Genomic DNA, 24,990 nt, shown 5'->3' on the forward strand with positions numbered 1-24,990 from the left:
AAATTACAAAATTGTAGCCTTTGGATCTCTTGGATGAGGGATCCATATATATATGTTTGGAGGAGAGTGAGTTAGCTTCTGGGATTTTGATTAGTGTCATTTCACTGATAGTTCTTGGTTCCACTTGGAGATTTCATGATCTCTTACTCATCCCTGGGTGAATTCAGAGAGGCAAGTGCCATATGAGTAGTTTCTAGAAGATTCTTTGAGTTTCCACCTAGCAAATGCCTTCTGCCATTTATCTGCTGCCGCTTATTGCACCCTACAGAAGGGATTTTCAGTACTCATTGCACCCCCTGTGTGTAATAGGTGAGATGCAGTGCACCCTCAGCATGGAGCAGTCTGTATAGTGCAGTTTTGATGAGTTCTGAGCATTTTTTCAGGGAGAACTTCTGGGAAATGATGTAATCAGTTGACTTTGATCCTTTAGGGTTTGAAACAAAACTTTTAGGGGTTTAGATGATCCAAATCAGATCCATAAATGAATGTCATAGAACCTTGACCAAATCAAATCGAACAAATCACTGAAGAATCCAAAATAGCAATCGAAAACACCCTGACCCAGTGGCCATGGTAGCCAGCATGCAACGACGAGGACCTTGGTCAAAGCGCACTGACCGAGGCCCATGGAGACTGTGCAAGAGGTCGATGTAGCCCCTGGGAGCCCCGGCATGGGAAAAGGAGCTGATTTTCGATCGCTGGGAAAACAGGGCTGAAATGGTAGAGCTTAAGTACTCCGTCACGTTGGGAGCCAGAGGACAGTGGGCGGAAAAAGGTAAAGTGCCATTGTATGAAGGTGGGACCCACCATCTAGAAATTAGCAGTTTGATTAGGGCACCCTTGAACGGTAAGAGGTTTTGGAGAAAATGGAGCGATCACCCTCATCAATCGACATGTGGCAACGGAGGAGAGAGAAAAATCACCATGATTGTGGGTTATCAGTCAAGCAAGTCAATCGTGCTTGACCTGCGAATGACATTGGATCTGGAGGAGCCCAAATCAGATGGCTGAGATTGCGCCCGATAGACACAGCGGAACTGGCAAGGAATTAAGCCGCGATTTAAGGGGATTTGAGATCCGTTGACTGCCACGATGGAGAAAGGAACAAATCGACAAACAGGCTAGCGTTGTTCTGATGGGGACACGTGGCTACTTCTCGAGTGTTCATGCTAACGCTGAATAGGGAATTCCATACACGCAGGCGACAAGCGAATTGACACAGGTGGGAGAGGAAACAAAGGGGCATGGAGGTCGAATGGTTAAAGCAATGTACAAAGACATTGAACATAGAGGAGAAGAGAGATTGAGATTGAGGAGTCCAAGCAACCAAGAGAGATAGTGACTAGTGAACCCTAACAGGAGGATTGAGCATAGAGAGCAGTAAAGCCAAGCAGAGGAGACAGAGGGCCGAGTTGACCATAGGAAACATCGAGAACCAAAGAGCTTGAAGAATCAATCCTTCCCATAGAGGAATCTATCCGGATTGAGCATCACAGTTGGCTCTTTCCATTGTAGACAGAGGGTCACAAAGCTGGTAGCAAGAACAAGAGTCTGTGTACTCTAAGTGTCTTGGGGAATCCAAGAACCTCCCTGCCAGGCAAAATCTGCTTCAAGAGAACTCATATTGAATCCCTGTATTGTAATTTCTCTGCTCAAAGACATAATAAAACAAGGCCGCCATTGAAGCTGGACCGGAGATGTAGCCCTGGAGGATAGGGTGAACTCCTTACTAAAAATTGTTTGTGTCTTTGTGTTTCCTACTGTATTTCTCTACTCTCTTCCCATTTGTTCTCTGTGTATTAGCAATCTGATCGATCCGTTGTTTCAATAACACAGAACACATACCAGCACATGGGTCTGTAATACCTTTTTGTTTAATAAATCTTCTCTGAGGTCACTCATAGGGTGATTATCAGATCAAGTGGTATCAAAGCTCTAGGCTGTAAGGTTAGACAAGCTCGTGTTGGTTTAGCTGTGAACGATCACTAGATCAAAGCTCAAATTAGGAGGAGAGTTGGTGGAAACTAATCCTAAAACTGGGAGAGTCTATTCTTTAAAGACAATGTCAGAAGAAGGTTCTATAGGGCCAAACTCTCAATTCCTAGAAAGTTTCCTAGCTATAAAGTCCATGGTGGAAGAAATTAGAGGGACTTTAGAAAGCATAAGGGTGAAGATTCATCAGGCTCTAAGCAAGATAAAGAAGAAGATGAATCTCATTCCCATGACCACTCCAAAGGAAAGGGGAAAGAAGAAAGCTTCCCGACACCTCCTAGTAGCCCTGTGCATAATAAGAAAGCATCTTTGATTAAGTTAGATGTTAAATTCGATTTTCCTATATATGATGGAGAGTTAAATGGTGAAAAGTTGGACAATTGGATAACACAAATTGATGTGTATTGCAGAGTACAAAATATTGACTGAGACAAGAGCAAGATTCAGCTGGCAAGCCTTCTCTTAGGGAGCACTGCCTTGGTATGGTGGGAAGGCAGAACCCAAGCTGATATGAGGAAGCATGGTAGGACCATCTATGTCTGGAGCAAATTTGTTACTGCAATCAAAAATCAGTTCTATCCATTGGCCTACATGCAACAAGCCATGATGAGCTGGCAAACTCTTCGGCAGTTGAAAGCGAAAAGTGTACAAGGTTATACTCAAGAGTACAGAAAGAGAGCATTGATGTTGGGTATTCCATTAGACTCACGAAAAACTCTTTTGAAGTACATTGGGGGTCTACACAGCTACATGAGGCACACTATCCTCATGTTTAATCCCACCAGTATAGATGAGGTATCTGTACAAGCTACTCATCTAGAAGCTATAGGAAAGAATGGAAATCCAGAAGTTGGGGGACCATCCCAACCCACTGTAAGCAAGAGCAAGGAGAAAAGAAAGCAGTAGTGGAAAGCAAGGAAGGCTAATACTACACAGAAAGGCAAAGCCTCATGCACTCACTATAAAAGGGAGGGGCATGATGATGAGCACTGTTGGATTCTGCATCTAGAGCTGACACCTAAGAAGTCCGAGGGCAAGAAGAAGACGATTGTTGCAGCTATTCAGAAGGATTTGGGGTCAGACTTGGGATATGAAACAATCATTGCAACCGCAGGTATAAAAGGTAAGAATTCTGAAGCATCTACTAGTAATTTTGCTCAATCTATCATTGATGAAGAACATGAGAGAAAAACGCATGAGCTTTTCCATATTCGAGTTGTTTCCAAATATCAAAAGATTGGTACTTTGTTTGATAGTGGCTCACAAGTAAGTCTGATTTCTGAAGAAATTGTGAAGAAATTGGATTAGCAACTACACCTCATAAGAAACCATACCCATTAGGATGGTTGAATAATAAACAACAACTACAAGTGACTAGACAGTGCAAACTCAAGTTTTCTTTTGGGTCAGCATTTGTAGATGAGGTTCATTTAGATGTAATTCCTTTGGATATATGTGGAATTGTTTTAGGAAGTCCTTACTTGTATGATAGAAAGGCTATTTTCTACAGAGCTGATAACAGGTATCTACTTGTAGAAGATGGAATCAAATACTTTGTAAGAGCTCATATGCTCAAGAATAATTATACTCTCATAAACTCAGGACAGATGAAAAGAATGATAAATTCATGCAAACGGTTCTTACTAATGGTTGTAAAGGAAAAGAAAATTGATAAAACCAATTTATTTGAGGGTTGTAATTCTGATCAGCAAGCTAATATAGAAAATATTATTTTAGAGTATGATGCCTTTTTTCAAGAACCTCAAAGTCTGCCACCCAAAAAGGGAATAGAACATGATATTATTTTGCAGCAAGATGTTCCTTTGCCTAAAATTGGGATGTACATGTTATCAGCTTTAGAGAATGCTGAAATCAAGAAGCAGGTGTAGGAGTTGCTCAAGAAAGGGTTCATTAGGCCTAGCACATCACCATGTGGGTCACCAATCATTTTGGTGAGAAAGAAAGATGGCTCGTGGAGAATGTGCATTGATTACCGAGCACTGAATAAAATAACGATAAAAAATAATTATCCCCTTCCTCGCATAGATGATCTTTTAGATCAATTGAAAGAAGTTGTTTATTTCTCCAAGTTGGATTTGCACAGTGGATACCATCAAGTCAGAGTTGCAGAGCAAGATGCATGGAAGACTGCTTTCAAAACAAAGAAGGGATTGTATGAATGGCTGGTTATGCCTTTTGGCTTGACCAATGCCCCTGCTACTTTCATGAGATTAATGAATGATGTACTCAGACCTTTTCTTGATGATTTTGTTATTGTCTATCTAGATGACATTCTGATTTTTAGTAAAACATGGGAATAACATTTAAAGGATGTTAAGCAAACATTAGATGTTTTGAAAAGAGAAAAACTTTATGTTAAACTCTCCAAATGTGAATTTGGCAAAAAATCTCTAAATTATTTGGGTCATATAGTAGGGGGAGGTGAATTGAAAATAGATCCCTCTAAAGTGGTAGTGACTTTAAATTGGCCTAAACCCAAGTCTGCTACATAAGTGAGAAGCTTCTTCAGACTAGCATAGTATTGGAGGAAGTTTATTTTAAATTTTTCCTCAAATGCAACTCCCTTACATGATTTGACAGGATCGAACAAGGGGTTTCAGTGGGGAGGCAAACAGCAGAAAGACTTCGACACCTTGAAAGAAAAAATTAGTATAGCACCTGCACTAGCACTGCCAGATCTACAAAGACCATTTGAGTTCCAAACTGATGCCAGTGACTATGCCATGCAAGTAGTGTTGACATAGCACGGTAAACCCATATGTTATCATTATGAGACTTTTAATCCTACAGTAGTCAACTATTCTACCTATGATAAAGAATTGTATGCATTAGTTTAGAGTGTGAAAAAGTGGAAACTTTACTTAATGGGCAAAGAAACAGTAATACATACTGATCATCAACCACTTCAATATCTACACTCCCAAACTAAGTTGCAACAATCAAGACATTACAAATGGATGGGTTTTCTACAACAGTTTCATTTAGTCATCAGATATAAAACTGGCATACATAACAAGGTTGCAGACATGTTATCTAGACCGATTATAAATGCATTTACCATACTTAAGCATAATTCTGTGCTACATGAAAGCTACATAGAACAATATGCTCAGGATATGGACTTTAAAGATGTATATGCAACTTTGAGTCAAGGAAAAAGAGTAGAAGAATTAGACTATCATTTAAGGACCGACTCTTATATCATTGTGGAAAACTCTGCATTCCACAAACTATGAGAGCAAAGATAATTAGGGAAGCACACACTTCTCTGATATCAGGTCACTTTCGGGTAAGTAAAATAGTTACACAGTTGCAAAGGTTTTGTTATTGGCCAAGAATGAGTGAGACAATTTCTAGATATGTAAAGGGGTGTGCTATGTGTGCTAAAAGCAAGCCCAGCAATAGAAAACTAGGCTTTTACACTCCATTGCCAGTTCCTTCTCACCCTTGGGAGAGAATTTCCATGGATTTTGTTGGAGGACTTCCTAAATCTAGGAAAGGTCATGATTATCTATATGTTGTTGTAGATAGGTTCAACAAAATGTGTATTTTGATACACTGTAGTAAACAGATTACAACTAAACAAACTGTTAAACTATTCTTTGAACATTTATGGGTTCATTTCGGATTACCCACTTCTATTATATTTGATCAAGACACCCGATTTGTGGGAAATTTTTGGTCGAGTCTGTGGGAAAGTGATCCAGTTACTGAGAGGATATTGCAGCAAACACCCTAAGCTTTAGGATGAACACTTGTGTTATGTGCAACATGCTTACAATAGAGCCAACCACTCTGCTACCCAGAGATCTCCTTTTGAGACCTGCTTTGGTTTCATAGCAAGGTCTCCCTTGGATTTTGTCTTTGGTAAAGATACCACGGTTGATGGACACAGTGATGTAGACAAAGCAACTAGGTTCATTGAACAGATCCAGGAGATCTATCAGGCAGTATAGCAACAACTGGAAAAGAGCTAGGCCAAGTATAAGGCTAGGCATGATAAGCATCGGATGGAGCATAGTTTTCAAGTTGGAGACCAAGTCTAGCTGTATATTAGCAAGGATAGGATGCAAGGTGAAGGTAAGAAGCTAAAACCTATCAGGTATGGACCCTTCAGGATACTTGAGAAGATTGGTGAAAATGCTTTTTGCCTTGATCTTCCAGCTTACATGCACATCTACGCAGTCATGAATGCAGATTTCCTGAGGTTGTTTGAACCTTCAATGATTGAGGACCCTAAGGAGCAGAGTCAATTTCCTTTTGTCGATGAGTTACTACCTGAATATATTAATGAGTTGCAGGAAGATATAGTGTTGGATATGTTACCGGGAAAAGTGTCTATTTAGAACTGCTCTATCCCACTAAGGTGTGATAGCTGCCTTAGAAACAAACAGAGAAAACTACTTTTGAATTTCCTTTATGAACTAAATATAGAGGGGGATAGAAAGAACCGACCTGTGCCTTGCACTAGTCCTTTGATCCAATCCCTCTCTTATTTGACAGCTTCCAGCTACCTGCTCCCTTACTTGCCCAGCTTTACCAAACACCTGTAAGATCACAGAAGAAGAAAACTATACAAATACATGGATCTATATTCATAAATAGCTTAGGATCAGATTTAAGCTAACCATACAAATGTAACAAGCATCAATGATACACAAGAATGGAGGAAAAACTCAAATAGTTTTATTGATATAGCAAGAAGATCCAGGAGGAGTTACAACTGATGATTCCTGACCCAGCATCAACCTCCCAGCAAAGAAGCCCCTCTTCACCTCCAACAAAGCATAAATCACCCAATACTCTGATCTCTATCTCAAAACCAACAACAATTCCTTACAATGTGAAAAATTCTAGCCTGTGGATCTCTGGGATGAGGGATCCATATATATATATGTATGTAAGGAGGATGAGTCAGCCTGTGGTTTGATTAGTGTCTTCTCTCTATCAGTTCTTGCTTCCAATTGGAGACTGAGAGCCTCTTACTCATCCTTGGTCGAAATCAGTGAGGCAAGTGTCATAGGAGAAGATTCTGGAAGCTTCCATTGTCTTTCCACCTCGCGGAATGGCACTGCCATTTGTCATTTCCTGCTCAATGGACCCTCATAGTGCATTTAGGTGCGTTGCAATGCACCTAGCTAGTGTATTTAGGTGCTATGCAATGCAACTAGCCAGTGGAGCATCTGAAATGATCCTGTTTTGACTTATTCTGAGCAGTTTCTGGTGGAGAACTTCTGGGAGAAGCTGTAATTTGTTGACCTTGTTCCTTTAGGGGTTGGAACAACACTTTTAGGGACTTAGGAGCCCTTGGTTTATGGACATTTCATGCTTGGAGCTGCAAGGCACAAAAATGTCTATAACAGTTGCCCCCTAAAGTATGAGGCTGTTAATCGGGTGAAATGCTTTATTATGAGCATCCGAAGTTCTTTTAATGCTGGGAGGAGACCTGTAATAAGATACAATACAATACATTATCTTCATACTATTTTTCATGATCTAGCTGAGGCGGGCATTCCCATGCTCAGCTTTATAAATTCATTTTCATGTACATAGGACAGACAATCGTCTGATTGTAAATTGATGATTCTGATAGAGCCATCATCCTTTTGGTAGGATGATTATCTGTGCTGCAATGCTGTACATTTTAAGGTCTTTATTTTCCTGAATATATATAGCAGCCTGGATGGATGAAACTAGATCCGGGGTCTTCAATGTTGTCCGATCTTCACTCGAAGTACAAGTCGATCCATGTGAGAAATGTTCTGAAGTCGAACATGGAAATACATCGCTTGATTACCAGTCAATGATGTAAACTGTTAACAAGCACGAGAGGAATCACCGATAATGATAATGACCCTCAAGGTACTACAGTACAATTCACGTGGTGTGAATAAAGGACTTGACATCGAACACCACGCAAAATCTTTCGGTTGAAGGGCATTGATGTAAACCTGTCGCCGGAAGTGAGAAACTTTCCATTAAGGCATGCAAGCTTCAAAGTACTAAATGGGGTGTTCCTAGATCAACTTCTTGGAGAATGAGCTGATGTTGACAAGAAGTGATCCGTCAAAGGAGGGCCTTAATGAATCCCACATCAATAACACGGAATGGAGCAAATGATTTTGATGGAGGTGAAAACAATCTGATGATATATAGTTCAGGGTGGCGGTCATGAAAGTATGGAATATAATGTATGGTAGTGGGTGGGACACAGGTGACTTCTCTGGATGACTTCTCTTGAACATGTCGGCGACACTTATGTGATGGATTGGTAGCATTAACCCCAAATGTGGATGGTATGGCGTGACCATGGTGATGTGACCGGTGAATGAAACAACCCAACCCGACTCGGACACGGAGTGTAAGTGTCATGTTCAAGAGCGACTTGCTACCAATAAAGATTATTTGAGTTTCTTCCCAATTTTTCCCCAGTCATTGCTGACCAATACCTCTTTATTTTTGTCAAGCTTCAGGAGGATAACATATGCTTGTTCTATAATTTGCCCTTCAGGCAAACCCATCGCTATGTTTTAACGAGCCTAGCGATAGTGAAACTCGTTCTCGTCTAAAGATAAGTTTGTCGCTATTAATCTTTTTAACAAGTTTAACGACAAAGATAACTCGGTCCTTTTCACTTTTAGAGAGTCTGAAAAGGTACGTAAAGGTAACTCCAAAATTCCTTTTTCGTCATCTAATCCCTTAAGTCCGAAAAAGTATAAAACAATACAGAAGGGACGAATTTTCGATAGTTTTAACGAGCCGAACAAAACAAGCGCTCGACCTTTTTGTGTAATAATCCCTCAGGTCCAAAAAGATTAAAATATAGAGGAGGGATAGCACTTCCTGTCCCTTTAACGAGTTCGAGAGGCCAATGGCTTGGCAATCTTTTCATATTTTACGAGTTAGTTGAAAAGAGCTTAAAGAAGACTCGTCTTTTGAGGAACGAGTGATAAAATGGGTAGCAACTGATTCAAGGTAAGGTTTGGAATTTTCCAATCACGGCAATGTCACAAGGATGGCTAGTGAAATCACTCTTCGCAGCTGTTCCTCAAAATGGGTAAACAATCAAATGGAGGTGAATGATCGGCCAATGTAAAAGTGGAGGTGATGGTGCAAACACGATCAAGGCTTTAATGGCTGAAGTACTACATTCACGGTGGTTATTTACGAGGGAATAGTTCATTTTTTAACGAGCTTAAACGCTGGTGGAAACATTTGCTCGGTCCGGGTTTATTTTTTAACGAGCTTGAACCTCGCGGTAACACTGCTCGAGGCGGGTTTATCTTTTAACGAGCTTGAACCCTACAGTAACACTGCTCATGGTGGGTTTATTTTTTAACGAGCTTGAACCCTACAGTAACACTGCTCATGATAAGTTTGCATGCCCCCAGCATAATAACGCAAATCGAGCTGCATGCCCCCCAAGCTTCATTGCATTCAACTCGGTGGTTGGAATGAAGGTTTACCTTTGAGATTTGGAAAGGGGATTTGTTTCATTTTTTAATGAGGTTGACATAGTAAAAGAACTATCGTCATAATCCACCATGTTTACAGTATTTGACAGAAAATCAAAAACTGAAGGATGATTAAGATTATTGGAATGATCTTTGTTGTAATCCGGAAGATTGAAGCGATGGTGGTAATCTTCCAATGGTGCCTCTCGTATCATCATTGTTTGAATGATTCCTTCGTCTATAGAATGTACATGCAACCAAGGATCCGAAGAGGCACCATATCCCTTAGACCTATCTATCCAAACACTCGATGAGCGTTGATTTGGATTTGCCCCCCAAGGCAAGAAAATTGATTGCTACAATATTTCTAAAATGGCGATGATCCATGCTGACAAAATGTTTAGGAATCTTCCGAACCCATTAGATATAGAAGATTTCATATTGCAGGTTTCCACTATGGCCACTTCCGTCAGATTATTCGGAGGCGGTAGGGCAAAAGTACCCATTAAGGCAGGGTCTTTTAGGAGACCTACTCCAATATTTTGAAGCGAATGATTGCTTCCATGGATCATTGGAATGCTTCCCGTAACTTGTGCACTGTTGGGAGAAATGTTTGTTGGTCGACGATTGTAATTCCTCCTTGGAAGGGAAATGCAATCTTGCTGAAGTAGGTTGACACAACTACGGCCATGGAATATATCCAAGGCCTTCCTAGTAGGATGTTGTAATCGAGGTTTCCGTCGATTACTTCAACATCAATTTCTACTGTTTTTCCCCCTAGTTCAACTTTCAAGTTACTTAAAATCCCGTATGGAGTGTATGATCGTCCATCAAATGCTTTTAACATTGTTGAAGATCGCAACAAGGGTGGTGAGCCTAAATTTTCCCAGCAACTCATCTACATAATACATGTGGATGCCCCCTCATCAATAATTGTTCGATGAACAGTTTTGTTGAGGGCTTTCACTTGAATAAGGAAAGCTAGTTGAGCTGGTAATTGAGGGTCATATCCTTTATGATCAAAGGCCACAAGATTGGAATCCATTGGGCCAATCCCACCTATTGCTGATAATAAAGCTTGCTTTTGGGAGGGGCAATTTTGCGGTACCTCAAGTGTCGACATAGCGGACGACGTTTGGGCCAGGCCCTCTACTATATTATTATTCTGTGCTACTTTTGCACGAGGATTAAATGTCGATTTGTGTACTACTACCTTTGGCGACTTTATCATTGGTTCAGGAATGATGGGTGGCACAACTTCAGTCAAAGTTGTTGTCGAACTACCAGGTTGTTCATTAGCCTTGTTATTCGACAGCTGTGGATTCCCGTAATCTTTATTCCTTGTCAAAGCATCATTTTGCTGCTCTAAGATAGACAACATAAGAACTTGGGATCGAGAAGCATTTTGATTAGCAACCAGTTTGGTTCCCGGGTTTGGAAACGGATCAGTCAATACTGCTGAGGTTTTGGAACTATTAAAGAGTTTCTTAACTTCAGCTTTATGTGGACAATTTCTCATCCAATGATCCTTATCGCATATATGGCACCCCGCAGGAGGTTTCCTTTGCCCAGAAGGGTTTGTAGATGGTTTTTCAGGAGATGAGTAATCCTGCTTCTTTTTTATCCCTTTCTTTTTCTTCTTGCCCCCTGGTTGCTTCAGTTGTTTGCCCTTGTTGGTCGACACGACATTTACTTCCGAGGCAAGAAGTTCCTCATTTGCATTTTGACTAGAAATCTTACGGGCCTTTTTAGATGTAGCCTTTGTCGATTTCATGTCTGTCGTGCCAATCACGCCATCGCTGGCATGAGAGTCATTGTTTGATTTAGGAGGAGGAGGAATTGAGAATTTCGGTCTAGGGGCGTCAGGTATTTTGTCATAGAGTGTGCCGGACTGAGTGTAAATCAAGTCCAAATATTGCGCACGAGCAATAACTTGCTCTTCGGTGACGACTCCCCCTTTTGCCACATCTTCTGTAATGGAAGGTAACAAAGACTTAATAAACCATTTAGCTAAAAGCTGATCAGGAACATACGTTTTTACCATTCTACGACGACGTCGCCACTCATGAATATGATCATATATGTGATTGGTCGTTGTTTGTTTGAAATTGGTAAGAAGTTCTGTTCCCGTTTTGTACCTTATCGGTAAGTGAAAATGGGTTAAAATGGTTGTGGCTAGGGTACTGAAGTTGTCAAACGAAGCTCTGGGCAATTCGATATACCATTTTGCTGTCGAACCAGTTAACTTCCTCTGAAAAAGGCGAAGCCTAATCGAATCATCATTTAGGGTGTTTGATGAACACCACAGATGAAATGTCATCACATGATTCGACGGGTCTTCACCCGGATTTCCATTAAATTTAGGAATATCTGACGGAAGTTTATGCGGAATTGCTGGCCACCAAGGGGCATAAGCAATTGGATCATTCGTCAGCCGGTTTAGGTCTGGTAATTCTAGAGTTGCTACAAAGGGCAACTGTTGATTCAGGTTAGGCGAAGGATACCCAGGATAAGATGGAATCGCCTGAGCAGTGGGTCTTTGCATACCAGCATAATGTATTTGATGCTGACAAGTTTGACAAGGCTGGTGGGCATAACCATTATAGTATGGTTGTTGATAACCGCTTTGGAAATGCAGTTGCCCATTACTTACAAAGACTTGTTGCTCAGGTCCATGATATGATTGCTGGAATTGCGGTTGTTGAGATTGAACCAGTCGTGGTTGTTGGACCATTTGCTGTTGTCCAATATTGGATGATTGACCAAGATGAGGAGTCATAGTACTTGTTTGAGCCTGAGTCGCTCCAGATAAGGAGGCACTAACCTGAGTTTGTGATTGAGTCGTCGAGACAAGAGGTTGTTGTATTGCAACCTGAGAAACTTGGGGTTGACATACAACAGGTAGCGCTTGTACTTGCGACGCAGTCACCGTAGCAGGTATAGTGGGAATATTCGACATAGGATGGACTGGTTGCATTGAATATACAACCCTTGGTTGCTGAGGCAGTATTGGTACCCAACCGCCGGATGTAATTCCAGTTTGACCTGAAGTTTGTTGTAAACTCGCATATGGTTGTTCTCTGGGAGGGAACAATGAAAAGGCATACTACCCTCCATATGGTGGAAATCCAGTACTTAAAGGGTAGATTGGCCTTTGGAGACACATTGGATCAATTTTTTGAGTTTCAACCTAAGAAATACTAGATGATAATCCGGATGAAGAAACAGGAACTGACCATGTCGTCGAAACAGTCCCTGATTGGACTCCGGCTTGTTGTTGATAACTTTCCGGGACATATGGTATACCATTGAACATCGTTGGAGTAGCAGTAGGAGGCTGTGCCACTGCTGTATCGGATGACACAGTCCTGGATGTCGATGGTTGTTCAGACATATCTAGTCTATCCAAAATATTTTCTAGCGATTCTACAAGAACTTGCAATGAAGGGAGACTAACTTCGAAGACCAACGAGGGAAAGGTGATGATTATTCCGTTTAAAATAAATTTTAGACGCTTTGACACAACTTGTTTTTTCAGTTTTTAAGAGTCGAGAAAAAACAAAAGATGGCTCTAGTCTCCTTCGATTTTTAATGAGCCTGAAGTGACAAGTGATCGGATGGACATTTTCCATTAAGGAGTCTGAAAAGGAACGAAAGGGACTGCTCTAGAGATCTAGGTAGAGGGAGTACCAAACCAATCACAAAACTGCAGAATACTTTTTATGGTATGACAGTCAATCTTCCCGAATGCTGTGTTTAGTGCATTGCGATCGATAGGGCGGCAGACACGGCTTCCTATGGATAAAGGATTTAAGCCTATAGGGGTCTCCCAAAATATACTCGATGGTACGTGGGAGCACAAGTCCATACTGGCACTTATTGTCTCAAAGTGGAGGAATCACCCAACCATGAGTGAGGACAACAGTTACCAGGCTTTACGACGCCTGAATACGTCTCTAGCCTAGACCTCTAAATGTTGTGCGTTAAGTTCCAAAGCGTTGTTAGATTCATTGAATTTATTTTAAGTTGATCTTTCTTATGAAGTTTTCCTTTTGGGTTCACCACGAGATGTAGATGTAATTCCTAAAATGCAATCTAAAGATGATAAACAAACTTTTTATCTCTTTTCTGCAATGAAAATCCTAGCTATTAGGGGAAAAGAAAGACACAATCTTTTCACAAAGAGCAAAGAGCACACTGTAAATGCACTTTCCTAAATCAAGCCAAATAGACTGTCAATATGCAAATGCACATGTGCATGTATTTGTTTTCGACTTTCTTAGTATTGATGATAGAAAGAAAGTTGATGTACAAATCTGAATTTGCTTTCAAGTGACAAACACAAACAAGCTTCTTTTTCGAAATCAAAAGATAAAGACGATTACGACACTTTAAGATTTTGAAATAAACACTCGTTTTTGACACTAGAAAGTCACAAATTCAGACCAAAGGCAAAAGTAAAAGTATAGTCAACCATCAACAACAATCAAACTTTCTCCTATGATCGAAATCGACACTTGCGACAGATCTAAATCAAAGGATGACAATACGACTATTCTACTTTTGCAATGGAAAACTGTAAACGACTCAACAAACACACAAAAACATCTATAGTTCTTTTGTACAAAGGAGGCGGAATAACAGCAAGGAAAAGGGGTTTTTAAACAGACACATACACTGATCACAGGCTGCAAAAATCAGAGACAAAACTGGAAGGAATGAAGCACAAGAACCTCAGCTGCACAGGGCTAGTCTGATTAGCGCACCTGTAACACAGAGAAACTAGATTGCAGCGCAGGTTGCCCTTTCGGGAAGTGAGTTGAAATGCAGGATCTCTTCAAAGTACCTACGTTGGGACAGAAACGAGAATTCTATCCGAGTTCTGGGTCACAGTTTGCAGTTTAGTCTTTGCTTTTTGGCCGAGTAAAAGCAATCAGTAATGCACAATCAGGGGGTAGATGTAAGGAGGGTCTAAGAGCTATCACAAAGGGCAATCAGATCATTTGTGAATCAGTTGTTCAAATCATAAACAGATCCAGTGAATGGATTGAAGTAGTAGTTGTCTAGTTTGCATTTGTTATGGCAAATGTAGTTCGAATGCTACTTATAAGTTTATGAAACAAACAACAAAAAGATACACAAACAAACTAATTAGACAATCGTCCCCAGTGGAGTTTCCATTTTGTTACCAGGAAAAGTGTCTATTTAGAACTGCTCTATCCCACTAAGGTGTGACAGCTGCCTTAGAAAAAAATAGAGAAAACTGCTTTTGTATTTCCTTTACGAATTAAATATAGAGGGGGATAGAAAGAACCGACTTGTGTCTTGCACTATTCCTTTGATCCAATCCCTCTCTTCTTTGACAGCTTCGAGCTACCTGCTCCCTTACTTGCCCAGCTTCACCAAACACCTGTAAGATCACAGAAGAAGAAAACTATACAAAGACATGGATCTATATTCATAAATAGCTTAGGATCAGATTTAAGCTAACCATACAAATGTAACAAGCATCAATGATACACAAGAATGGAGGAAAAGCTCAAATAGTTTTATTGATATAACAAGAAGATCCGGGAGAAGTTACAACCGATGATTCCTGACCCATAATCAACCTCCCAGCAAAGAAGCCCCTCTTCACCTCCAACAAATCATAAATCACCCAATACTCTGATCTCTGTCTCAAAACCAACAACAATTCCTTACAATGTGCAAAATAACAACCTGTGGATCTCTAGGATGAGGGATCCATATATAGATTTATGCAAGGAGGATGAGTCAGCCTGTGATTTTATTAGTGTCTTCTCTCTGTCAGTTCTTGCTTCCACTTGGAGACTGAGAGCCTCTTACTCATCCTTGGTCGAAATCAGTGACGCAAGTGTCATAGGAGAAGATTCTGGAAGCTTCCATTGTCTTTCCACCTCGCGGAATGGCACTGCCATTTGTCATTTCCCGCTCAACGCACCCTCATAGTGCATTTAGGTGCGTTGCAACACACCTAGCTAGTGTATTTAGGTGCTATGCAACGCAGCTAGCCAGTGGAGCAGCTGAAATGATCCTGTTTTGACTTATTCTGAGCAGTTTCTGGTGGAGAACTTTTGGGAGAAGCTGTAATTTGTTGACCTTGTTCCTTTAGGGGTTGGAACAACACTTTTAGGGACTTAAGAGCCCTTGGTTTATGGACATTTCATGCTTGGAGCTGCAAGGCACAAAAATGTCTATAACAGGATAGGTAGGTAAGGACGACGTGTAGTGGACAGGTGGAATACCTCAGAATTTGGCTTAAAGGTTCGAATCCGAGCAGTGCGAAGTGGATTAAGATTGGACAAGTGAGACAGCAGTTTCCTCACTTAGCCGATTTTTGAAGAAAACCAACTTTTGTTGGTCCAAAAGCTTTTCAGTTGGGAGGCCGTGATCCAAATCGGATCCATAAATGACTGTCATAGAACCTTGACCAAATCAAGTTGAACAAATCCCTGAAGAATTCAAAACAATAATCGAAAACACCCTGAACTAGTGGCCATGGCAGCCGGTGTGGAACGATGAGGACCTTGATCAAAGTGCGCTAACTAAGGCCCATGGAGACTGTGCAAGAGGTCGATGTATCCCTTGGGAGCCTCAGAATGAGAAGATGAGCTAATTTTCGATGGGCGTTAGCGCTTAGCGCTAGCGCGCATCGCTGGGCAAATAGGGTTGAAATGGTAGAGCTTAAGCACTCAGTCACGTTGGGAGCCAGAGGACCATGGGCGAAAAAAGGTAAAGTGCATCGTATGAAGGTGGGACCCACAACCTAGAAATTGGCAGTTTGATCGGGGCGCCCTTGAATAGTAAGCGGTTTGGAGAAGATGAAGTGAGAACCCTCAGTGATCGACGCATGGCAGCAGAGGAGAGAGAAAAACCACCGTGATTGCGCGTTATCGGTCGAGGAAGTCAACCGTGGTTGATGTGTGAATGATGTTGGATCTGGAGGAGCCCAGATCAGACGACTAAGATTGTGCCCGATAGACAGAGCGGAACTGGCAAGGAATTAAGTTGTGATTTAAGGGGATTTGAGATCCGTTGACCGCCACGATGGAGAAAGGAACAAATCGATGCATAGGCTGGCACTTTTCCGATTGGGTCACGTGGCTACTTCTCAAGCGTTCATGCTGACGCCGAACAGGGAATTCCAAGCACGTAGGTGACAGGCGAATCGACGCAGGTGGGAGAGGAAAGAAATAGGCATGGAGGTCAAATGGCTAAAGCCATGTACAGAGATAGTGAACGGAGAGGAGAAGAGAGATTCAGATCGAGGAGTCCAACCGACCAAGAGAGGCAGTGACCAGTGAACCCTGAGACGAGGACTGAGCACAGAGAGCAGTAAAGCCAAGCAAAGGAGACAAAGGGCCGAGTTGACCATAAGCAGCATTGAGCACCAAAGAGCTTGAAGAATCAAGCCTTCCCATAGAGGAATCTGTCCGAATTGAGCATCACAGTTGGCTCTTTCCACTGTAGACCGGGGTCACAGAGCTGGTAGGAATAACAAGACTCTGTGTAGTCCAAGTGGCTTGGGGAATCCAAGAACCACCCTGCCAAGAAAAATCTGTTTCAGGAGAACTCATATTGAGTCCCTGTATTGTAATTTCTCTTCTTAAAGAAATTATAAAACAAGGCCACCATTGAAGCTGGATCGGAGACGTAGCCTTGGAGGATAGGGTGAACTCCTTATCAAAAATTGTTTGTGTCTTTATGTTTCTTACTGTATTTCTCTGTTGTCTTTCAATTTATTCTCCATGTATTGGAAATCTGATCGATTCGTTGTTTCAATAACACAAAACACACACCAGCACATGGGTCTGTAATACCTTTTTGTTTAACAAATCTTCACTGAGGTCACTCATAGGGTGATTATCGGATCATTAGAAGCCCTTGGTTTATGGACATATGTGATTGGGGTTGCAGTGCCCAAATATGTCTATAAGAGTTGCCCCCTATAGCATGAGGTCATAAATCTTCTGATGTCGGGTGAAATGCTTTATCATGAGGATCTGAGGTTTTTCCAACTGGAAGGTGACCTATAATAAGATGCAATACAATACATTATCTTCATAATATTTTCATGATCTAGCTGAGGTGGGCATTCCCATGCTCAGTTTTATAAATTCATTTTCATGTACATAGGACATACAACCGTCTGTGTGGCAGACTGATGATTCTGGTAGATCCATCATCTCTTAGCTTGGATGATTATCTGTGCAGCAATGATGTACATTTGATGTCTTTATTTTCCTGAATATATAGTAGCCCGGATGAATGAAACTAGATCTGAGGTCTTCAAACTTGTTCAATCTTCACCTGAAGTACAAGTCGATCCATGTGAAAAGATGTTCTAATGTCGAACATGGAAGGACATCGCCTGATTACCAACCAGTGATGTAAATTGTTAACAGGCGTGAGAGGAATCACCGATAATGATGATGAACCTCAAGGTACTGCAGTACAATTCATTTGGTGTGAATACATGAGTTGATTTCAAACACCATGCAAAATATTTTTGTCGAAGGCCATTGATGTAAACATATCGCCAGAAGTGAGAAACTTTCCATTGATGCATGCAAACTTCGAAGTACTGAAAGGGTTGTTCCTAAGTCAACTTCTTGGATAATGAGCTGATGTCAACAAGACGTGACACGTCGTAGGAGGGCCTTAATGAATCCCACATCTATGACATGGAAGAAAGCAAATGATTTTCTGGAGGTGAAAATGATCTGATGATACAAGGTTTAGGATGGCGGTCATGGAAAATGGAGAGTGAAGGTATTGCAGTGGATGAGGCGTTAGCTAGGTTGGTGAATTCTTTGAGCAACTTCTCTTAAAGATATCAGCGACACTGAAATGGATTGGTAGCGTTAACCCGAAGATGGATGGTACGGAGGACCAATGGTGATATGAATGGTGAACAAAATAACCCAACCCGAATTGAACATGGTGATGGAGTGAAAGTGTCATGTTCAAGAGCGACCTGCTACTAATGAAGTTATTCAAGTTTTCTTCCCTTTTTCCCCAGTCATTGCTGACTAGTACCTCTTTATTTTTGTCAATCTTGAGGAGGATAACATATGCTTGTTCTATAATTTTCCCTTCAGGCAAACCTGTTGCTATGTTTTAACGAGCCTAGCGACAGTGAAACTTGTTCTCGTCTGTGTGGACAAGTTTGTCCCTATTGTTTTAACGAGTTTAACGATAAACATAATTGGGTCCTTTTCAATTTTAGAGAGTCCAAAAAGAGACAAAAAGGCAACTCAAGTAGTCATTTTCTGTAATATAGTCCCTTAAGTACGAAAAAGTATAAAATAATACAAAAGGGATGAGTTTTCGATAGTTTTAACGAGCCAAACAAGACAAATGCTCGATCGTTTTGTGTAATGATCCCTCAAGTCCAAAAAGATTAAAATATAGAGGAGGGATGGCACTTACAATGAATTTAATGAGCTGGAGAGGCCAATTGCTTGGTAATCTTTTCATATTTTATGAGTTAGATGAAAAGAGCTTAAAGGAGACTCGTTTTTTAAGGAAGGAGTGATGTTTTTGGATAGCTACTAGTTCCAGGTAAGGTTAAGAACTTTTCAATCATGGCAGTGTAAAGAAGATGGCTAATAGAATCACTCGTCGTCGTTGTTCCTCAAAAGGCTAAACAATCAAATGCAGGCGTATGATCGGCTTAAAAAGAGTGGAGGTGATGGTAAGAACACGACCAAGGTTCAAAATTTGATAATTATGCGATCGCAATGGTTATTTACCAAAGGTGGGTTCATTTTGTAATGAGCTTGAACTCTGGGGGAACATGTTCTCATTGTTAGGTTTATTTTTTAACGAGCTTGAACTTCGTGTAAACCTACTCATGCCAGTCATTTAATAAGGATGTCTCCCATTATTCAGTTCATTTTTTAGGGAGCTTGCCCTATGGAAAACTTTTCTCCAGAGCCTTTTGTATGCAAGCTAGGAACGACCACCTACGAGGTTAAAGGGTTGAGAGCCTACAAACTAAGAAAATAAAAGGTCGGTTTTCACTTGCATGAAAAAAGGTTTACATGCCCTCAGGTATAAAGAGAAGTAGGCTATCACGGTGTTACCCTTTTCTAGTCTTATCCCATTTTCCTAAATGGACAGGGTGTTGGGTTGTGTTATATTCTTTCCACGACTAGCCCACGTAGTTAACTGGGGGTTTAGAAGGGGGGCAAAACCCCCCTTCGTTGTGCCGATTGTGTAGCTGGGGGGGGGGTCACAGGGGGTTTGAGTTGTACCCTTAACCCCACTTTATGGGGTCTGAGGCAATGCCCCATAAAATTTTGGTTTTAGGCCCTATGTTAGGTTGGCTGGACCCACCTATGGTTTTGTGCATGATTTTCGCACATGTTTTTTTGGACGTGATGGTTTTTCGGTCCATGGTATTGGACGCTATGGTTTTTAGTCCATGGTATTGGATGCTTCGGCATGTATAAATATGTATTATAACATTGAAAGGAACATAATGAAAAATCAAGCTGGTAGTCCCAGTTTTTGGATCCAGGGGAAAATCTCTGTGTATATGTGTTTTATGTGTTCTAATCTCACATTATTTATTTTTTTTGTTTTAGAATTTGTATGCAGGTGGTTTTTGTATGGGGTTAAAGCCTACATTTGGCATCAGAGTTGTTTTGGCTTCAAGTGGACACCTTTGTTGCTGAGGGGTTTCGCTCGGGCCTGTGGTCGACCCTGTTCAGTGGGAAATCTACGAGATCAATTCTCGTGGTGAAAGAAGATGGCGAGCAGTGGAAAAATAGAGATCGAGGAATTTAATGGTCAAAGTTTTGAGTTGTGGAAACTCAAGATGGAGGATCTATTGGTGGATAAAGACTAGTGGATCGTGGTAGAGCACAATACGATTGTGTGTCTCAGATTGAGTATTATTGAATGTATTAGGGGCAGCTACGGTGAAGGCTTTGTGGGACAAGTTAGGGACTTTGTACCAATCTAAGTCTTTGGTGAATAAATTGTTCCTGCAAAAAAAATTGTATAACCTGAGGATGAAAGATGGAGACTCAGTGACAGAGCATCTGAATGCATTTAATATTGTAATAATTCAATTAGCATCTGTTGATATTAAAATTTTAGATGAAGATAAGTGCATCAGTTTGTTGTTTTCTCTACCAGATTCATGGGATAGTCTAGTTATTGCAATAGGTAGCAATACAACTGCCTTGCAGTTTGATGAAATAGTCTCAGCCTTTCTGACGGAAGAGATGAGATGGAAAAATATGGAGAGACAAAATGGTGATGGCTTGTCTGTACGAGGATGGTCCGAGAACAAAAAAAATATATAAGTCATCGAGTGGGAGATCTAAATCTAGGGGGAGATCTAAATCTCCAAGAAAACCTATAAAGGTGGTGTGCTGGAAATGTGGAAAGGAAGGCCACTTCAAAGTGACTGTAAATCTAAAGCTCATAACAAAGGAAAGGGATCTGATGAGGCTCCTTCTAGAGAGGCAAAAACCACCTCAGATGAAGGTCGGGTTGTGTACTTGACTTCTTCAAGTACACATGTAGGTCATGAGGCATGGTTGATTGACTCAGGTGCATCCTTCAGTTCACTCCCCATACAGAGTGGTTCTATGAGTATGAGAAATATTATGGTGGTGATGTCTTCTTGGGGGATGACAGGAAGGCTAGAATCATTGGTCGTGGAAAAGTAAAGTTGAAGCTGCAAGGTGGAAGGGTTAGAACACTTCCGGGTGTTTTGCATATTCCTGCATTAGCCAGAAATCTGATTTTTGTTAGTAAGCTAGATGATGCAGGTGTAAAAACAGTGTTTGAGAAGGATACCTAAAAGATGGTTTGGGGAGCACTAGTATTTATGCAGGGAGTTCAGATTAGAACTCTGTACAAGCTGCAAGGTAGCACTGTTGTTGATGGGTCCAATAGTTCTGTGGTTCCTGAAAGTGGAGCAAAAAATCTAGTGGTCTCTGGAGAAAAGACCATGTTGTTGCATCAAAGGCTTAGACATATTGGAGAGAAGGGCCTTCCAATACTTCATGGTAAAAGTATGGTAGAAGCTATGAGTAATAGCTCTCTGGATTTTGATTTCAGTGAAAATTGTGTATATGGAAAGTAGAATCGGGTGAGTTTCCCCTCTGGTGCTAAGAGGGCGAAACATATATTAGAGCTTGTGCATAGTGATGTGTTTGGACCTATGAAGGTTCCTTCACTAGGTAAGTCTGTGTACTATGTATCATTTGTAGATGACTTCTCAAGGAATACATGGATATATTTCTTTAAGAAGAAATCTGAAGTCTTTGATAGGTTTAAAGAATTTAAGGCCCTAATGGAAAACTAGACAGAGAAGAAGATAAAGGTGTTGAGGACAAATAATGTTGGAGAGTTTTGCAGTAAGGAATTTGAAGAATTCTGCAAGAAGTGTGGTATAGCACGACAAAAAACTACTCCATATACACCTCAGTAAAATGGAGTTGCAGAAAGAATGAACAAGACGTTGATGGAAAGGGCAAGAAGCATGCTCAGTGGTGTCAGGTTAGGACAGGAATTCTAGGTAGAGGTTGTGAATACTACATGTTACCTGGTCAATAGGTCACCTTCATCAGCGTTGGAGGATAAGACTCCACAAGAGCTATGGACTGGTAAGAAACCCTCTCTTTCACCTCTGAGGGTATTTAGATGTGATGCATATGTACATGTTCTAAAGGAGAAAAGAACAAAGTTGGATAGTATATCTGAAAAGTGCATCTTTATTTGGTATAAGGATGGTTTAAAGGGTTATAAGCTTTGGAACCCAATGATAAGGAAGGTTATGTATAGCCGAAATGTCGTGTTCAGAGAGGTGAAAGATGTTATTAAACATGAAGTCCAACCAAAGGAACCTAAGAAGATAGTGTTTGAGCTAAAGGAGGAAGAATAAAACTCTACAACAGAGGAGGAATCAGAATATGAAGAGCCAAAAAATCCAGCTGTGAGAAGATCAGTTTGAGAAAGAAGGTAGCTAGAAAGGTATAATCCACCTGCTTTCTATTCAAATTTTGCTTTATCTATTACTGACAATGATCCTTGAACTATGAAGGAAGTAGTAGATTCAGAGGATGGAAAACTCTAGAAAGAGGCCATGGTTGATGAAATGACATCTTTACACAAAAATGAGGCTTGGGATCTGGTGGAGTTTCTAGCTGGAAGGAAACCCATTGGCAGCAAATAGGTGTTCAAAAAGAAGACAAATGCGGAAGGAAAAGTGGAGAAATACAATGCTCAGTTTGTAGCAAAAGGTTATTCCCAGGTGCCGAGAATTGATTTTGGTGATATATTTTCTCCTGTTGCCAAGATATCTTTTATTAGATTACTTTTATTTGTTTTTGTTACTTTTGATTTTGAGGTAGAATAGATGGATGTGAAGACAACATTTCTTCACGAGGATCTAGAAGAGAAAATCTACATGAAGCAACCTGAAGGCTTTGCAGTGAAGCGTAAGAAAGAACTGGTATGCAAGTTAAAGAAGTCTCTGTATGGGCTAAAACAATCACCAAGGATGTGGTATCATAAATTTCATACATTTGTATGGGGACTTGGCTTCACCAGAAGCAAAGAAGATCATTGTGTGTATTTTAAATTAATTGGTGACCATGTTATTTATCTGGTCTTATATGTGGATGATATGTTACTAGTTGGAAATGACAAAGAAATTATCTAGGATTTGAAGACCCAATGATCCTCCAAATTTGACATCAAATATCTTGGTGCTGCAATCTATATTTTGGGCATGGAAATTAAAAGAGATAGGGAAAATAGGAATCTCTGGTTAAACCAGAGGAAGTATGTCGAGACAATACTGTAGAGGTTTAATATGGAGGATAGTAAACCAGTGAAGGTTCCTATTCCTGTATGTGTGAGGTTATCTACTGAACAATGTCCCAAGACACAAGAAGAAGAAGAGGACATGTCCCGTGTTCCATATGCAAGTGCAGTCGGTAGCCAGATTTATGCAATGGTCTATACTAGACTATACATTGCAGATGCAATGGGAGTATTGAGCAGGTTTATGTCAAAACTAGGAAAGGAGAATTGGACAATAATGAAGTGAGTTTTCAAGTATTTGTGTGATACTAGTGATTATGGTCTATGCTACCAAGGAAGACCAGGATTGGACAAAGTGCTGGATATTCATGGCTTTATTGATGTAGACTTGACTGGAGATCTAGATCAGAGAAGATTTACAAGTGGGCATGTGTTTAACCTATTTGGAGGTGCAGTCAATTAGATGAGTAAGAAAAAATCTGTAGTGGCACTATCAGCTACAGAGGCAGAATACATGGCAGCGACTCTTGCAAGCAAGGAAGTAGTTTGGTTGCAGAGATTGTGTTCAAGTATGGAGTTAGTATAGGAAGCTATAGGGATAGACTGTGACAGCCAAAGTGAATTTTTTTTTGCAAAGAACCCTGCATATCATTCAAAGACAAAGCACATTGATGTTCATTATCACTTGGTGAGGGATATGATAGAAGACAAAAAGGTGTTGCTAGTAAAGGTGGACACTTTGAAGAATACTATAGATGCATTGACAAAATCTGTGAGCTCTAAGAAGTTCTCTTAGTGTAGAGAGACAATGGGCATTTCAGGGCTGGAAAAATGACTAAGCTCTCTTGTGGCCCCCTTTGAAAAGAAAACAACAAGTGGGAGAATGTTGGGTTGTGTTATATTCTTTCCACGACTAGCCCACGTAGTTAACCAGGGGTTTAGAGGGGGGTGGAGCCCCTCTTCGTTGCAAAAATTGTGTAGCGGGGCGGGGGGTCACAGGGGGTTTGAGTTGTACCCATAACCCCACTTTATGGGGTCTAGGGTAATGCCCTAGAAAAATTTGGTTTTGGACCCTATGTTATGTTGGGCCGACCCACCTATGGTTTTGTGCATGATTTTCGCACATGTTTTTTGGATGCGATGGTTTTTCAGTCCATGGTATTGGAGGTGATGGCTTTTGATCCATGGTATTGGATGCTTTGGAATGTATAAATATGTATTATAACATTGAAAGGAACATAATGAAAAATCAAGCTGGTAGTCCAGTTTTGGGATCCAGGCGAAAATATCTATTTATATGTGTTTTATGTGTTCTACTCTCACATTATTTATTTTCTGTTTTTTAGCATTTGTATGCAAGTAGTTTCTGTATCAGGTTAAAGCCTACATAGGGGCGTCAGACTAGTCATGTATCCTACGCAGAAAATCTACCTTCTTTCTAGGGTTTTCTTGCCAAAGCAAACCAGGGCGCATGCCCGCTGGGTTTAGTCACAATCACCGAATCACTTTCACTCATTAGGTGGATGAACTGGAGATTAAAGAAACATTCCTTGTGTAAAAAGACTATTTAGGGATGGCATTTGACTGGCAGCTGTGTTTGAACCAGGGAATTAAAGTTGGTCAACTAGGTGGACCACTCTGCCTTCATGCAGAAAAAACATCACCCAAAAGAGTGAGGAAACAATAGCTCCTATGCTATAAATGTAGTCAC

Source organism: Pinus tabuliformis, chromosome 6 (genome assembly GCF_031772625.1).
Source record: "Pinus tabuliformis cultivar Carrire ecotype Pingquan chromosome 6, CPIR1, whole genome shotgun sequence".
Classification (NCBI taxonomy): domain Eukaryota; kingdom Viridiplantae; phylum Streptophyta; class Pinopsida; order Pinales; family Pinaceae; genus Pinus; species Pinus tabuliformis.